Source organism: Fistularia commersonii, chromosome 21, assembly GCF_037954325.1.
Source record: "Fistularia commersonii isolate RoL2024-O1a breed Wild chromosome 21, RoL_Fcom_v1.0, whole genome shotgun sequence".
NCBI classification, from domain to species: Eukaryota; Metazoa; Chordata; class Actinopteri; order Syngnathiformes; family Fistulariidae; genus Fistularia; species Fistularia commersonii.
In genome coordinates this window covers 13,980,875-14,000,028 of record NC_141304.1, presented here as the reverse complement: position 1 = coordinate 14,000,028, position 19,154 = coordinate 13,980,875, and the positions used below count along the sequence as shown (strand labels likewise).

The window sequence follows — 19,154 nt, the reverse complement described above, 5'->3', positions numbered from 1 at the left end:
CTAGTTTATCCTTATAACAGAAAAGATGGCAAAAAGAAAAAAAGCGACAAAATTACCGTGCATTCCAAGCTGCGCGGACAGAGGAATTTGCATTTGATCCGCCGTGCGTCTAAAATGCAATGATAAAATTGCATCGACGTAAAGCGACACTTTAAAAAAATACATGCAGCACCAGAAGTCGCATCAGGTCATACGTATTTAATTTATTATACGTTAAAAATACTATATGGCTCTCAATGAAATATATTTCATAAGTGCCGCTTATTTTGTTTGTTTAAGGCAACCAATTTAAGCCACTTTTCACTCAGCACTTTGTTTTTTAAGTTAAAAAAGTACATTTTTTTTTTAAAAAGTACATTTTCAGCAGTTGACGTGTTTTGTTTAAAATAGAGATACATAGACAAACTGTAACATAGAAAAAAGCACATGTAAAAAAAAACGTATTATCTCTGAACGGCGAAATTCCTACTTTGCTGTGCATTTGGATACGAACCCACGAGAAATGATGATAGTAAACATGTTTTAAATATTATAAAAATGAAGAGTGTAGCTGTGCATATGACGTGATTGGCGACCGGTCCGAGGCATCTATCGTTTTTCGCAACAACAAACTATTTTCTTTGAATGTTTTAACAAGTATTTTCAATCAATATTGAATTTTGAAACTTCTTCTTTCCTTTTGTTCAATTTTGAATGGATGATTACATACAAAATAATGTCGGTTGGTACATTTATATGATCATTAATGATTTTAAAATTGAAATAAAATGCCAAAAAATTGAAATATTTAAATTCCAATTTTTTAAATTTAAATTTAAAATTTTGAGTTGCAACCCAAGCAGAGCTCAAATGTCTAATTGCTATTGTTCATATTCATATCTATCATCATATTCATAATAAATAGTGCAGTGAAACATGTTTCTACACTGTACATGTGACAATAAACTCTTTGAATCTTGAATCATCTCATTTGTATCGTGTAGTTGCACATGTCCATTCACGCGTAATTCTCACTGTTTAGGCTTTTTTTTTTTTAATTTTGTATGGACAATTACATAGAAAATAGTGTCGGTACATTTATGTCATCGTTAATGATTTTGAAGTTGAAATAAAATGCCCAAAAAATTTAAATTGCAATTGTTTTTTTGTTCAATTTGCATGATACCCAGTTGGCCTGTGCATAAAAATTAAATAAGAAAAGTGTCCTGCCAGCCAAAATAATTGCCCATCCTTGTTCTATCAGGAGACGTTGAATGAATGAATGAATGAATGAATGAATGAATGACTGGCGTGTCTTTGAGCGTTTGCAGTGTACCGGTGCATTCTTATACCACATGTGTTAATGACACGTATTATTGTTTAATTCATTGCCCATAAGAATGTGTCAAAACACTGCAAAAAGCCAGCTCAAGAAAACATTACCGTTAGAAATTATACCGTTAAAGTTAGCAAATCAGTGTGCTTTGTATTTACAGCTCTATCCGGCCGTAGTTCATTACCGCTCACCGTATCCGCGGAGTGTGTTTAGTCGGGGAGCCCGTGGCCTGCGAGTCCCCTGGGCGGAGTGTGTTTGTTTAGGGCCACTGCTCTGCTCGGACACGGAGATGCAGATGGTGCGGGGAGCCGGCCCCGGAGTGCCTTTGGACACGCTCCGGCAGAGTGCAGGGTCATGTTATCTCGCCGGCTACGAGACAGGAAATCCATTTAATTACCTGTGAAGCAGAAGACAGGGTGGGCCTGACAGAGGAGGACTGTGTTCCCCGAGCACTTTGCCAGGAAAGGGGCGAGCGAGGGAGGGAGGGGGGGAATAATATAAAGAAAGCAAGGAGCTCCGGCGAACAAGCGGGCTGACAAGGGCTTACTTCACATTCTCCCAACATTTTTATAAGTTAACCTAATTATTTTCTTTCTCCTTTTCTCCTTTTGCTCCCCGCCGTCGCCGCCGCCGCCGCCAACCGCCCCTCCACCCTCATCGGGGTACATTTTGTACTTTACCGTCTAAATCTTTTCCCCCCTTTCACTTCAAGTCATTTTCGCTATCTGGAAAAAGGAGACATTATTCGAGCCTCTGTTCTCGTACAGGATCTAATTTGCCTACTTTTAAAAGTACTTCAATCTATTTGTTTTCTTTTCTTCCTTTATTCACAGAGGAGAGTTAAGTCGGCGGCAAAAGCGACCAATTTTTTTTTGTTTTTGCTTCTGCGGTGCACAGAAGCTCACCTTTAAGGTGGACAACACAAGCAGAATAAAACAAGTCAGTCAAATTACTGCATATAACATAGTAGCCGTGTGTGTGTGTGTGTGTGTGTGGAAGGGCATATTTTTTTTTATAGTTGTATTTTTCATTTTTCCATTTACACACCCAGAATGGACCCTTTGAGCTTATTCATTATTATCATTATTATTATTATTATTATTATTATTATTATTATTATTATTATTATTATTATTGTTATTATGGCTTTTCTGACAATCATTATTATGTGGTTATTATTATCAGAATTGTTATTCATGATAATAATATTATTAGTATATTTTTATTATTTTATTTTCTATAATTTATTATTATGATTGACCAAGGGGAGGAGAAAATATCATTATTTATTTGTATTATAATATAATGTGATATAATAATATAGTATAGATATGCAATATAGAGTATAATATACAGTAGCTGTACAGTTATAGTGTCAATTTATATTCATATATTGACACAACTGTTACAGTTATTTTATATATATATATATATATATATATATAGTTATATTATATATATATAACTGTAACAGTCATAATATATATTATATAACTATATAATGAAAAATATATATGTTATATATATATATATATATATATATATATATATAACTGTAACAGTTATATATTGTAACAATATTATATATTATATATTATATATTTCATATTATATATTTCATAATATATTTCATTATATATTATATATTTCATAAAATATTGCAACAATATATATAAGAATTTACCCTATGGATATCAGTAAAGTAAATAAATCTTATCTTGTCGTATCTTATAATATAATGTGATATCATATCATATCATCATGATAATAACGATAATAATAATACTCCATCCACTGACTACTCAGGGTTGTGGTGGATGCTGAAGCCTATAATAACAATAATAATGATAATAATAATAATGATAATAATAATAATAATAATAATAATAATAATAATAATAATGATATAATATAATAAAGATTTGCAATATAGAGCATAGTATAGGGTAACTATACAATTACTGTGTCAATTTATATTCATACATTGACACCATAACTATCACAGTTTTATTTATATATATATATATATATAGTTATAATTATAATGTTGCTGTGACAAAAGAATTTCCTCTATGGAGATCAATAAAGTAAATAAATCTTATCTTAACTCATCTTGTCTTGTCTTATAATATAATGCGATATCATATCATATCGTCATAATAATAATAGTCCATCCATCCATTGACTACTCAGGGTTGTGGTGGATACTGAAGCCTGTAATAATAATAATAATAATGATAACAATAATAATGATAATAATTTGTTCTTCATACTGCTGGAGCAGTTTCCAGCCAATCACACGTAGAGACGCTCACCCGTTCACCGCACGCTTCCGGGAGGAAGGCGGGAAAACCCAGAAGAAATCTTCTCAGACAACATCTCCTCTCTGCGTAGCAGAAGCGCTAACAACGGCTAACGATTGTCCGTTTCCAAATTGCCGTGAATGTAAGCCAGATACTTGCATAGCAAATCACGGGGGAAATATCTGGTTAGGAGAATATCAGGTAAATTATGGGATGTATAAAGAGAGATTTAACATCCTTAGTCTGGAACTGAAAAGACCAGGGCAGAGGTTTTTTTTTTCCTTTTTTTTTTTTCGGAGATTATTAATGAAAAGAAGAGCAATGCACATCTTATTCACCGTGGCTGACAGACGTATCCCTCGGCGTCCGTCCCCTCTGAATTGCTGTCCACCCTGTCATTTAATGAACTTACGTCTTCTTTAACTGAGGAAGTGTTGAGGAAATAAGGTAACAGCAAAAATTCATGACTTTTATTGTTTCAAGCGGTCTGCCCTGCCCTTACGGGCGAAGAAACACAGCTTTTTATCTCAATCGAAATGCAAATTATTCCCGGAAATACACATTGTACGTCCGGACGTGCGCGCAAATCGACTGCACAGAGGTTTGAAAAATATTTGCACACCAAAAGTGCTCTAAAAATTTATTTTGCATATAAAATATATTTATTTTACATTATAGATAAATATGTATATATATATTTACATATTCTAGCATGACTTTTCGTGTTCACAAACATGTTACTGTAGCGCCATTTTTAAATGGAATTTTATAATTTTTTTTGCCTCTTGGTATTATCTTAACATTTTAGCTTTATAACATTATCTTCACCTTTTTTCGAGACAAGACCCGAAAAACTGATACTTTTTTACTTATTGACAGATATGGAGACGATATAACAGTGTTTGGGGAATCAATCACATGATCATCCCCTTTAAAAGTAGCTTCACAATAACATGTTTGAGCCCATGTTTTCTCGAAATGTTATACAAGAAAGGCTTTTTGTTCTATATCTAAAATAAATTATCTTTATCCACCTATTTTTTAAAGCAAATTTGCATGACATCAAAATGGGAAAAAACGTGAATGATTTAATTATCGTCATTTTTAGACGCTTCCATGCGTTTGCTAAAACAAACAGTAGGAGATGAACAGAATAAGAAATTTGTATTGTTAATGTGAAATTGTGTAATTTTCATCTTTATTTTAACATATAATAGCTTATGACATGTATGTAAACAGAGCAGAAGAGCTCAGCGGGACACAGTCGGGGGTCATCTTTATGCCCCATCTTCGCTCTTTTCTCCCCTCTCTACTGTTTCTGATTGGACCTGAAATTTTCATGAGCTCTCGCTATGGTGACACATCGAGAGCGGCGGGTGGCCGCCGGCTCCACGCAGATGGAAACCCAAGTTTTTGTGCCGTGTCGTGAGAATGGACGATTTCCAAACCCCTCGGGACGCAGTGGCTCCACTGAGGAGGTGTGTGTGTGTGTATGTGTGTGTGTGTGTGTGTGGGGGGGGGGGGGGGGGGGGGCATCCTTCTGCAAAGGCTTTGATTTTATTAGTTGTTGACATTATGGAATCTTTCAAAACAGGTTTAGATCATTGTAGAAAGTAACAGGCTCTCTTGGATTGATTTGATGTGACGATTACATAGGTGTCTTCTGAAGGTTGGAGGAATTCACTTTATTTGTTTATTCACATATTCAATCATTATTCTGCAGGACCAGCGCCTATTCCTTACTATAATGTGCGTTATAGGGATTATTATACTTATATGCTTATATACTTATACATATATTATTACTACTGCTACTACTACCAACAACAACAATGACATTAACAATAATAATAATAATAATAATAATTATAACTTATAATAACAACAACAACAGCAATAATAATAACAATAATGATGATCCCTGCAACCCTGTGTGCAGGATAATTAATGATAATATTACTAGTAATAATAAATTACAATAACAACAGCAGTAATAACAATAATAATAATAATAAACATAATAATAGTCATCCCTTTAACCCTTTGTGCAGGATAAGTGGTAGAAGATGGATGGTTGGATAATAATGATAATAATAATAATAATAATAATAAATTATGATAACAACAACAGAAGTGTTGATAAAGATAACAATAATAATAATAACAACAACAACAACAACAACAACAATAATAATAATAATAATAATCATCTCTGCAACCCTGTTTGCAGGATAAGTGGTAGAAGATGGATGGATGGATGGATGATAATAATAATTATAATAATGATAATCGAAATAAAATAATAATCCGTGTTGTCACCCACCACTCGGTGTCTGTCATTGAACATGAGGTGGTGTTTATATTAGCCTACAACCACTCGGTGTCTCATTCACGCGTCTGTACAATTCAGGGTCTCCCAACTATCCGTCTTTGGATTGTCAGAGGAACCCTGAGACCCCGCAGGGAACCTCACCGACTCGAGGAGATCATGGAATCCAACCAGGGACCTTCCTGCTGCGGGCAGTCGAGTTCCTTTAGACATAAAAAACCTCAAAGACTTTCAAAACCGTTTCTTTTCTCGATGAGATCCGTCAGATGGGGGGGGTATCGGGGTAGACCTCACCGTGTCACATCTAATGTAAACTGATTTTGTAATTTTTATTTTTTTTTTTCCAAAAGTCAGCATTTATTTGTGAGCGCGGTTGCTGGTCGTTTGAACTTCATTAGTTTTAAGCCGAGGAGATGCAACTGAATTATTCATGCAGAAAGGATCCTGTGATGTATTTCACATCAGCGTGTGCATCGGCGGGGATAGTATGTGCCAAAAATAACGGCAGGGGAGCCGTCAGGTCCAGAATTTTTTCTTTTTTTTTTTTTTTTTGTTGTTGTCTGGCATCTGCAGAAGAGCTTTGCAGAGTTCATAATGTCGACGTGTGCGGCACGTCTGTTAGCTTAGGCCGGGACGCGTTTTTAGCAGATGCCTTCATCTGTTTGCTCGGCATCTGTATTTGAAGAATAAAAATTACTGTAAAATATCTGGATTTTTAAATTTTTTTTTTATTTTGTAACATTTGCTGTGATTGTATGGCGTCTCATCTGTCAGATTTTTTTTTTTTTTTTTTTTTTTACAACTGCCATCGTCGCTCTTTTCCCGTCATAATTCATCGCTATTTTTCTCGAGCAACGTTGTTTGAGATTCCTAATGCAGAAGGACGACGCGCGGCGCTAAAAAGAGATGCCGTATTTATCGATGAATAAAGAAAAAAGGGTAACCTTTGAACCGTGGAGATGGCGAGGATATTATTTAACAAATTAAACAGGAAACTGCTTGCTTATAAATGACAAAATAAAATCAAGACCAGAGCACGTCTGTTGTGAATCTGTGAGAACATCTTAAAAGGTCTGATTGTCTTAAAATAAATAAGTCAAACCAGAAACTACATTTCCCACAATTCGTCCATTAGATCGCAGTGAATCCACATCAATGCAATTTTCAACAAGTGGAATTGAGAAATACAAACTATCCCTAAATGTTTGCGAAGAGAAAAGTTGATGAAGGCTGTATCAAGAAAGATGGGAATGCATATGTGATATTTTGGATTTGAATGAGTAATTCATTCAGTTATTTAACATTAAGGAGTAATATTTATTTTATATTAGGTTACGTTTAGTTTCATTTATACTGTTACATGCAACACCATTATGCTGATGTGGCTCAAGGTGAAAATGACAGCCCTGTACTCACCTCCAAAAGTGACATGAAATTTAACTAAATAAGAATATTAAAATTAAACAGTAAACATTAAAACATAAGTTATAAACTTAAAAGTGCACAAACATTTGACAGCATGACGACTGACGTGTATAAATATGTGTCATTTGAATATGGAGAGTAGCAGCAGAGGATTTTTTTTTCTTTGTTTTTGTACAGTTTAGTGCAAAAGGTGAGTAAGTAATACTATAATTGTATCTGGTACGATGGTTCAAAACCGAAGAACGCATCAATAAGTGTGAAGGAAATGAAATGGGGGATTATTAAATCGGAATACTAAACCCCAAAAAGATGAAAACCATCCCGAGCGACATGAGAATGACATTTAAATACATTTATTTATGATCAGTATACGTGCGGCGGAGAATAACAGGGATCTTTTATTTCGAAAAATAGAAACACCTCCTGCTTTTTAGCGGTCGCTAAGAAAAGTTGTGGAGTTTCAGGGCGACGTAATTCTGAAACAGATACACGTGTCTCGGCAAACGTGATGTCAGCTGCTTAATGAGATGGTTTATGGTCTTTGCTCTTTTAGTCTCAGACACCGTGTTATTAGGAGGAAGCCTCTCCCCGAAAGGTTTTTTTTTTTTTTTTCTGTGAGTGATTTTGGCTTTTAATTGCTTTTGTGAGCAGTACAATGGGTACAAACTGCACGGTTTCGTGCTGCAAAAGCTCCGAGGGCTGGATTTCCGGTTTGTATATCTGCTTCTCCGTGGATCTGCGTGGGTGTATTATTCCCTGCTCCTTGTACGAAAGGGCTGGCGCGTCAGATGGTGGCAGATGAGGACATTTCGTGCCGTCTTGGTGCAGCTGTCTCTTCCGTCTCCGGCAAGTCGGGGGAATTTCGGAGAAAATCTTTTTTTTTTTTGTCAAATGCACGGGACAGTGACACCACAGATGGATGGCGCCGCTTTAGTTAAAAAGCGATGCTCTGTCGCCACGACATCACCCTTCCACCGCTGACTCCTCACAAAGGGACGGATCAGCCGCTATGTTTTATTAACTGTGTTAATACAAAGTATGGCGTCGAGTCAGTTTTTTTAGTTTTTTTAGTCAGGGTCTGGAGCACACACTCTTTGACATGATTTGCAAAAACTCTATGAGCAGGCTGTTGGGGACAGAGATGAAATCTGAATAGAGGTTTGGAAAGCAAAATCCACAAACAAAAAGGGCTCCAAAAGTAAACAAGGTTAGCTTGTAATTAGCGCTAGGCTAGCCCTTAGCCCTTCTGATTTCTTGTCAAAATCTTCTTCTCGTTGCAACTGGACTTGATTTTCTTCACTCGAAGACGTTTCACCGCTCGTCTGAGGGGCTTCTACGAAAGAAAAACAAGTCCAGTTGACCACGAGAAGAAGATTTTAACAAGGATTAACCTGGATGACTGAGAACCTCCGCAGACATGTGACTGGATTTATTATTTTCATTTTATTTTTATTAGTATTATATCTTCGTCCTACCCCAACCGGTCGAGGCAGGAGGCCGCTGAAAGCGAGTCGGGACCGTCAAAGAGCTAAAAAAAGAAAAGAATTGCCCAGTTAGGGATGGGTGCTGGATCAAAAAAGTTAATTTTGAAAATCAACAACAAAAATGGCCCAAAACTACATACAATTTATTTTACATATAGTGTTACGAGCAAATCTAACTATCTATGTGTTTAGCCTAAGTTTGCTCGAAACGTCATGCAATACTACATTTTCTGTAGTATATGTAAAATCAATTATCTTTATTTTTGGAGTACTTTTGGTGTGCAGATTTTTTTCAAAGTCGACTTTTTTGATCCAGCACCCATCCCTTATGGGAAAGCAGATCTGCGTGTTTTTTTTTTTTCTTTTTTTAGTTCTTTGACGGAAAAAAAACCTCCCAGCTCGCTTTCAACGGCCTTCTGCCTCGACAAGGTGGGGTTTAGGAGGGGAGAAAATAATAATAAAAATAAAATAAAATTAAAATGATAAATAGGTGAAACGTCTTCAAGGGAAGAATATCAAGTCCAGTTGCTACGCAAAGAAGATTTTGACATGAATTATTACCAACAGTGCTGATAGTTGCGCGCATGAGATGTACTTGAATGATCCCATGCTTGGGAAATTGTTTTGCAGCAGCAGCGAGACATACAAGGACAAGACAATAATAAAAAAAAAAAAAAACAGAAAAATAAATAAAATAAATAAACTCTGAAGTGTAAAAATATGAAGAATAATCTAAAAAAATAAGAATAAAAAAGGAATGTAGAAGGGCCTGAGGCTAGCCTAGCGCTAATTATAATTTTCTGAGAAAGAAAAGGTTTAAGCCCATTTTTAAACAAATAGTGTGTTTTCTGGGCCGCTGGCCATCGGTGCGCCTCGGAAGGAAGGTTGGCAGTGAGATTCCCCGGCTCCTCCCGGTGGTTCGGTCAGCGTGAGATGCTTTGGAGCCCTTGCACCGATTCCAAACTCCGTTCCTCCCGACGTTAACGCGAGCATCTTGCTCATCAAATATTTACATACGACCCGCTTCATATGATGGAAAACAGCAAAATAACGGCATCATCTGATCTTAAAGGTTAACGTGTTGCCAAAAGAAAAAAAAAAAAAAAAAAAAAAAGAGAAAACATCAGCATTCCCAGCAAGCCATTTCTCTCCAAGTGGGTGTGCTGCAGCGTGGCGCCCAAAGCGTCGGGCATCCTTCCACATGTAATCTTCTGATTTCAAAGCGGTATTGACAGATGGTACGCCGCCTTCCCACGTATCAGTATTCGCTCCTGGTAGGACGATCCTACCTTTCAAAGTAAATTTGTTACTCTGTAATCTCGCCGTGATCACACGCGGATATTCAAGGAGGGCGGTTTTGGTTGTCGGTGACCTCGGAGTTTCAGCTGTATTTATCTGTAAGTCGGCGGGGAGGAATGAGGTGAGCGCTTTGAAATCGCTTCATCGCCCGGGCGGCGTCTCTCCGCGGAAAGGTAGAACGTCTTCAGCTCCGGAGTAACCTTGTTTTTCTGGGCTCCTGAACGCGCCGCGGCCCCCCCACCTCGCCCCGTGGCGCCCCCTTATTCTTATCCAGCCTTCTCTCCTCTAACCCTTCGTTCCTCTCCTCTTTGCTGTTGGGTCAGCCAGCTAACGATCTGGCCGACGACGGATCCCTCGAGACCCGGTTCAACCGCAGTTCAGGCCGTGACTGGTGAAAGACTGAGCCGGTGAAAGAGACAGAGCCAGGGTGTGTGCGCTTTTTATACCTCTCTCCATCATTTTTCTTATTTATGCCTTACCTGTGTGCTAAGTGTGTGGCAACCGCGGATTTACTGGAAAATAGCCCGCCGACGGTGATGCCGTTCAAAATTTGATGTTGACGATTCATGTTTAGAGCCTCTTGTAGCTTTTTTCAGGATGTTATGCCAACGCTAAACGCGACGTTTATGATTGTTCTCGATTCGAGAACAAAAAACGCGATTAGAAACCGATGTTAGCCGATCACTTGCTCATTCTCACGCTGTTTAGAGAGATTTGACCATTTGCCCGCTCGCTCGTACGCCATAAAAAGAGAGAATTGTAAAAACGGATTGGTTGTTATTTGGCCCTGTGATCACCCAATGCCATTTTTTTTCTCCGCCACGACCCTCAGATCAGGATAAGAGGTGTAGAAAGTAACGTGCGGTGAGGTTTATTGGCCGGTGAGGCACCGACTTCATCACGATCAGATTTACAAACATGTTTTCTGAGGAGTAGCGAGAAGAATCACTGGAATCACAAGCGCCCCCTAACATGAGGCAGGAGAACTGCGTGCCTCACTTTGTGGCTCATCGCAGCCATTTTATGATCGCTCGGCACAAGAAGCTCGCAACACACATACAGTTGTTGACAAAAAAAAAACATTACATTGGAAATGTAGCACGTATAGTAAAAGTGTTTAAACATTTTAACAGAGCCATACAGAAAGACAGCAATGCGGTCTCAGCGCAGAGCATGCTAGTAATCAGCCGTCATTGCACAACGTTGAGGCTCAACAATCCGCTGCCTCACTGCATGTCTCTCAAGATAAGATAAGATAAGATAAGATAAGATAAGATAAGATAAACTTTATTGATCCAATTTCCCTTCGAGGAAATTTCCTTTCACAGCAGCGCAACAGTTGTCAAAAATGAAGAATAAAAAAACAATAATAAAATAAATATGGATATAATGGAGGGTTAGAAAACAGAAGATCCGAGACGTCCTCTCTGTTTTTGAACAGTAACTGTGGAAATTTTGAATAAAAAAACAAAAATCTAAAACTGGTGAAGTTAAATACCTTTCATATTGCAAATCATCCATGTAATTCTTTTTTTCATTTTACATTTTTTCTTTCCAAGACTGGCAAGTGAGGCACAGCCTTTCCTGCCTCCCCTGACTGCACATCACTGGGTGTAGATAATGAATAAATGAATGAATGAGTGAAGGGACATACAGTGGGATGCTAACAGCGGTCACCACCAGTATTGGAAAATCAGCCTCAAAAAGCTCCAAGAGGCTCTAAACATAAACCATCAACGTCAAATTTTGAACAGTTTGACCGTCATATAGAGCAGCAACACCAACCTCTGGTCTTTCTTGGGACAAATGATAGTTTTTTTCATTAGACCTTCCAGATCTTATTTTAAAAAACGACTGTTTCCGCCTTCGCCTTACTGCCGCACTAAACTCTGTCCACATCAGCTACTGTAAGCTAGCCCTTGAAAAAAATTAGCAGGAAACAAATGTTGCTGGAGAGCTTTTTCTGAAGGAAACAAACTCTAACAGGTCCACGGATATATTTTCATATATAAAACCGGTCCCTGCCACAAAAAAATCTTACAAAGATTCACTTTTTCATTCACACATCTGAACTATTCAAGGCAGGGGAGTCAAACTCATTTGGGTCCACACATGACCTAATATGATGTCAAGGAGGCCGGATCAAGTGAAATCATAACGTCGTTACCTAGAAGTAACACCAAGTCCCAATATTTCCTTTGTTTTAGTGTAAAGGAGAACAGGTAAATGATAAAAATCTTTATATGAATTGTTTCTTTAAAAAATACATGACAAACAACCTGAGATTCATGAAGAAAAGTAAGTGGAATTTCGGTTCTCTGTGCATTTTGTTGTATTTTTTTTGTTATATATATATTTTTTTTTTTTGAGTCTCACAGTGGCACCGAAACTTCCTGCTTCCACACTGAACATACCGGTTTCCTTTTAACCTCAAGGAACTAATAAGAAGCGGTCTATTTTTCTTGTAAAACCGCTAACTCCATGTCCACTTTTCTCTTTTTTGACATCTTGTGACAACAGTGCACCCCTTGCAGACAATATAGGAACTGCGTTGTTATTTTTAAAAAGTAGCTCATGATTTTTATAAAATTGTTGATTTATTCCACGGGCCGGATTGGACATCCTGGCGTGCCACTACCGGCCCGCGGGCCGTACGTTTGTCACCCCTGATGTCCAATGAATCTCACGTTTTCGGACTGAGGAAAGAACCTGGAGAACTCCTATTTGGGTTTAGCACAGAATTGAACCGCCGACTTTCCCACTGCAGGGACGACCGCTCTACTAATCGCTGACCCAGATTCAAATATCGATTCTAATCACGAGTGCCATTTTTGACTTAATCAGAGTTCATATCCGGGATCATTTCGCATTTCGTTCCGCCTCCATGAAACGGATGCGGGAAAGCGTGAGCCCGCGTCTTGCATGACAACGTATCGGCGCCTCTTCGCCGGAAAAAAAAAAAAAACAAGCGCGCTGCCGTGCTGCTTACTGCTTACTGTACGTCCACGCTTGCATATCAAACAGCGTGCATCGCCTATCCGAGCGCATGAAGGAAAAACAAAAGCAAAATGCTCCTGTGGTGGCGAGCGGCGTGGTCTATAAATCACTCACGGCGAGCAGAGATATTGTGCAAGGTGTTTGGAGATGATAGTTTGTTTGTGGGAGCAGCAGAGCATGAACTTGCATTGTGAGAGATGCAGAGTCGTGACATCCCTGCTTGCAATGTGTGTGTGTGTGTGTGTGTGTGTGTGTGTGTTTAGGCGTGTGCTAGCAGCATGGTGGGTGGCAGGTGGCCGGCGGCCTGTCGCAGGTGAGGAAACTGTTCCTTCACGACGTTCCCTGGGGGTGTCGGAGCGCGTTCTGAGTCCAGCGATGTTGCGTTTCGGGGTTTATGATCTGGAGATCGGCGGCTTCGGGAGTTCGCTGAAAACACCGAAAGGAATATTTGTGTGCTCGCTCTTTTTAAAAGAACCCTCGAATAACCCCGCGCGCCGTTGTTGGAGGCGTCTAGAGCTCGACGGAGGGCTGCGCGCTTTAATGACGCTGGGGGTTGGGGAACTTTCACCGTCAATTCAAGATGAAGCCGGGCGAGATCATATTGAAACTAATTAATAATGCATTTAATAAATAGCTCCTGAGCCAGCGATGTACTCTCACCATCTGCTCCGCCATAATTCCCTCCCTTTATTAATGTCAGATCGCCATTAGACGACTACGGAGACGACATAATAATGCATGGCATCGTTCACGTGCTATTTATCCCCTCAAAATCCAATCTGGAGCTTTGCTTTTTTTTTTTTTTTTTTTTTTTTTTTTTTTTAGCTACGAAATGAACCGAGAGGTTTGAAACAGTTATTTCCTTATGAAGCACTTGTGGAAATGGCAGAACGGCAGATGCAGAGTGTATTTTAAAGGTGCCCCCGATCGCAGGCAAATCGTCCCACGAACAGTCCGATCACATTTCGAATCGGGCGGCCGACGAGCCTCGATGTACGAACGTAAGAATAAACATGCTCACGGGGTTTCTGCGTTTTAGCATAGCATCAGTCGCACGTGCTACTCCGTGTTGTTTACATCGCCCATTGATGCGTTCCGTTATAACACTTTTATGCCCTTTTTTCAATCAGGTAGCCTCATTATTGCTCCCAAAAAGGTTTAAAGTGGAGTTCATTCTTAGGAAATTAAGAATAACAGTTGATTTGAATGAGGAAATAATAGTTTATCGTGAGAGCTTGATCTCCCCAAATGCTATGACACGTCAACCACCTGAAGAGATAATACTCAATTGATCCCCATTGGGAAAATTCTTCAGTCACAGCAGTGTAAAAATTACAGTATCAATAAATATGTTTATATATATATAAAAAGAGATGATTAAAAGATAGCAATAGACAACAGGGTGAACAACAACAACAAAAACAAGGAAAAGAATAGACAACAGGATGGAAAAAAAAAGACCAAAACGACAAAAACAAGGATAAGAACATAAGCAGAGTGAATATAGGAATGACAAAAAATAAACAGAATGCAAATGGACTGAGAACAACAAAGATTGAAATAAACAACGGAATTAGGGCTCGACATTCGCGATTGAGTCAGAAACCGGACGCGCTAAAGACGGCCGGTGTGGCCGAAAGGGCGACGACATTAACGAAGCAAAGGTTTCAAGTCTTGGAAGAAGTAGAAAAATGATTGTTGCCTTGGATGAATGCTGGAGATTAGCGTTAGCGAAGATCTCCCAAGGGTGACGGCTTTACTTTTGCTGATTTCGAGAAGGAAATGCCAAAAACGACTGCTTGCGAGAAGTGAAAGAAGACCGGAAACACGGCGGTAATTAAAAGTGTCTATTCCTTTCTGTATTTTTGGCACAAATAAATCCATAAATATGTTTCACTTGGGTACAGTATGTCGTGTGGACCGGCGGACGGATCAATGGGGTTTGCATTGATTTCAGTGGGATTCGAGTCGAAGAACGAATTAAACTCACAAGACGAGGTTCGACTGTATCGGTTTTTAATCAAATTTGATCGCGCTGTTGCACATGTTGGTACCTGACATTTATCCGTACCGAAATACCTCGCGTTACGTCCGATGACGCCGTCGTCGGTTATTTTGTAGCGCTTTAATAACACCGCACAGGCCAAAGGCGCTTCCTCAAAAAAAAAAACAGGGAGGAACGGCTAGAGGTTTGCGCCCATGGGGGTTTATTATTAGAATTTCAAAAAGGGGAGAGCTCGCCCCTTGCATTGATTCGGCCACACACCGGAGTCTTTTCTATTCCCAAGGCCGCGGCGCTGCGTTTTGGTCCCGAAATACGATTTAACTAAAAACTTTGCCGTTTCTGCTGAATGCGTTTTTTTCGCCGGGCGCCGGGTGCTGAGATGGTGTCGGCGCGTCGAGGTTAACCTCTTGAAAAGTTGCAGATGCAGTTCATCAGTGGATTTCATTTTCTCCCTCGGAGCCTTTTGTTTCTCTCTCGCCGTGTTCAGGCTGGAAATCTAAAAAGGTCTGGCTTGGTGTTCTCCGCATCGGGGAGGGCGGTCATTCACTTCAGATTAGTCTATGGATGGCAGGTCAAGGAGAGAAAAAAAAAGAAAAAAAAGCTGTCTGCAGAATAACTGTGTTTTTCTTTCTTTCTTTTTTTTTTTTTTTTCCTCCGTAGAACATCTTGAAGCGGAGCTCTGATGGAAAAAATAAGAAAAAAAGAGAGTGAGATAGAAGGTAAGAGAGGGCAAACCGCCCATCGCCGCATGTGATTGTCTCGCGGCGTCGTTGCGTGCACGTTCGGAGAGGTCGTGCCCGGAGCGGCGGGCGTTGTCGGGTAAGAAAATGAGGCGTCCCTTTCTCCCGTTAACCAAACCGGTGCGGGGATTTAATAAGGTGACGACGGTTTAAAAAAAAATATAAAAAAAAAAAATAATCGTAAAATAAATCCCCCGACTCCCTGTATCTCTTTGAAGTTGGAAAAAAAAAAAAAAAAAAATCACAGAGTTGTGAATGCCATGCTCTGGTGAATGATTTATACCGTTCCTCCACACAAAGAAAGTGCTAGAATCCTCTTCCTTTCCGCCTCTTTGAAAGCTTAGGCCTTTGTAGCTCGCGCAACAATACGTGCGTCCGGAATATGTGTGCCATAAATTAAGGTTGACTGGACAAAGCTGGGATTCTGCCCTTACGCTACAAAGGGATATTATTGTGCGGCAGAGAGGCGGAGGAAGAGCGAAGTCATCTGCATCTGGATTGGGGGGGTGGGGAAGGCGAGCGAGGGCTCGAGCATTCACTCCGAGCCCCTCTGTGGCTGCTGAGGCCGGGCCTGCTGTTGCAGATAGACTTGTTCCAGCTCGTAGCCCTTCCTGGCTCCTTACCCCGCCTCAGCCCAGGAACAGATGGAGAGAAGAGAGCAAAGGAGAAGAGGGAGGGAAAGAGCTCCCTGTTCAGAGCTTGGCACGAGCGCGAGGTGTGGGTGTATACAGTAACTGTACACCCAATGTTGTCATGTTGTTTAGAGCAGCTTAAAAGTTTACTGCGCCTGCTTTCATGTGCTCAGCCTGCGGGGAAAATATGTCCAAATATGCATATTTCTGTTTCATGGCTTCCTTTCAGTATTAAGTGCATTAATGTCCTGTTCAAAGCGGGCACGTCGATAGCGCCCGCCGTTCCCGCGCTCTTTACGTTTCGCTCCGGCCCGTCTCTTCGAGACCACCTGTAAAGGGTCAGATGACCTCTAATTCTCCTAAATCTTATTCATTACGCTCGAGCTGCTTGTTATTGGACCGGCGAGGGGCCGCGGTGGCAACGGGCCACGTTACAAGGGCCGCCGCGACTGACGGCATTAAATTCTGAGCTCGAATCCCTGCGAGCTTCTTCCGGCCCCCGGAATCATAAACGGAAAACTAATTTGCATGTTAAATTACATTTACTTATTAAAAATGGCGATGGGACGGGATTTAATCGTCGAGCCTCCGACTTTGCTAAGTAGCGTGTGTGTGGATGAAGATGAGCGCTTGCTTCACATTTTTATTCAAAATCAATGATTATAAGTCAAAATAGACCAGTTTTGTGTCTTCAAATGGTCAGGAATGATAATAATCACCATTATTATCATTATTATTATATTTGCTTAATAATAATATTATTTGATTTGCTTTGGTGACCCCTAAAAGCAAAATCCGAACAAACAAATAACTAAATAAATAATAACTATTATTGCTATTGTTATTGTTATTGTTGTTGTTATTATTATTAGAAGTAGAAGTAGTAGTAGTAGTAGTAGTAATAGTAGTAGTAGTAGTAGTAGAAGTAGTGGTAGTATAGCAAATGTTTTTATGACTCTAAATGATGTGTGAATTGATGTGGTAATGGTTGTGTGTGGTGACCCCTGAAGGGAAAAGACAAACGGGAGCTACTCGTCCTAATACTACTACCACTAATAATAATAATAATAATAGTAATAATAATAATAATAATAATAAAAATATAATATATTTGTGAGAGAAGAGGATACACAGAATACGGTTGATTGAAGGAGGTTGCTTTGCTTTGATGACCTCTAAAGGGAAAAGCTCAACGGAAAATGATAATAATAATAATGATAATAATAATAATAATAGTAATAATAATAATAATAATAATAATAATAATAGCCAAACAGAAGCTACTACTACAGAAGCTACTACTACTATTAACACTAATAATAATAATAATAACAATAATAATAATAATGATAATAATGACAATATATGAGTCAAATAGTACTACTACTGGTACTGCTATTGTCACCACTTAACAACAAGAAAAAAATCATTAATAATTAATAATGATTATTATAATAATTATATAGTGATTAATTATAATCATAACATAATTTACTATTATTAAAATAATCATGGTAGTAGTAGCAGCAGTTCTAGCAATATATAATAACAGTAGTATTTTATGGTTATCGTTATTATTATTTATGTTTTAATTTTTATTGTGATTCAGGGTGACCCCCGCCTCTTGGCCAATGGCAGTGGGCACAGGCCTCTTATGACCCCTGATTGCAGGCTAGTCAGTTTGAATTATGAATAAATGAATGAATAGAAAATACCACAACCTACCTAATAGTCCTACAAGTTGTTACTGAATGGTAATGAGAAAATGACCATAAACAAAAATGAATGAATGAGCGTCGGATACATGGCGGCGCCGCGCCAGACTTGTTGGAAGTTGTTACTAAATGGTAATGAGAAAATGACCATAAACAAAAATAATGAATGAATGAGAGGACGGATAGGTGGGTAAATGAATGAGTGATTAAGCAAAATATGAGACAACAAATATGTGGTTCTTTTGGAAGAGCTTTAATTTGAAAAAAGCGTAAAGGAAACAAAAGAAATAAAATAAAATGAGAAGGAAACAAAGAGGGTCAACTCTTAAAGTTGGGTACAGCGTCGGATACATGGCGGCGCCGCGCCAGACTTGTTGGAAGTTGTTACTAAATGGTAATGAGAAAATGACCATAAACAAAAATAATGAATGAATGAGAGGACGGATAGGTGGGTAAATGAATGAGTGATTAAGCAAAATATGAGACAACAAATATGTGGTTCTTTTGGAAGAGCTTTAATTTGAAAAAAGCGTAAAGGAAACAAAAGAAATAAAATAAAATGAGAAGGAAACAAAGAGGGTCAACTCTTAAAGTTGGGTACGGCGTCGTATACGTGGCGGCGCCGCCGCGCCAGACGAGAAAGCAAACACAGCGCGCGGCGTGTTGAAGCTAATTGATGCGATCTGAAAAGGCTCAGAAAACTTTAACCCAGATCAAAGCTCATTGTAAGGCGCTCAGATCACCCACCGAAAAGGCAGAGCAGCGGGGGGACGAGAGAAAAGAGAGGGAGTGTCTTGTCCTGTCTAATTATACATTTCAGGCAGCTCACCACCAATTATCTCCCCTTCAGTAGCATCTGCCCTTCGCATGACCGCAAAGCTAATGTGTGGCGAGCTCACCATTGTGCTGC

General features: G+C 39.1%; 1 protein-coding gene across 4 annotated transcripts in view; it reads left to right on the top strand.

The window, feature by feature from the left end:
- The window catches only part of myorg (myogenesis regulating glycosidase), a 218,217-nt gene that overhangs the window by 186,691 nt on the left and 12,372 nt on the right, over positions 1 to 19,154 (top strand). For 2 of the 4 annotated variants that reach the window (XR_015107749.1, XR_015107750.1), the window contains exon 4: positions 15,818 to 15,876. The gene's annotated coding sequence lies outside the window, so the exon portion shown is untranslated. Of the gene's footprint in view, positions 1 to 15,817; positions 16,329 to 19,154 lie in introns of those variants that run through there. The other 2 variants (XR_015107748.1, XR_015107751.1) reach the window with 1 other exon arrangement.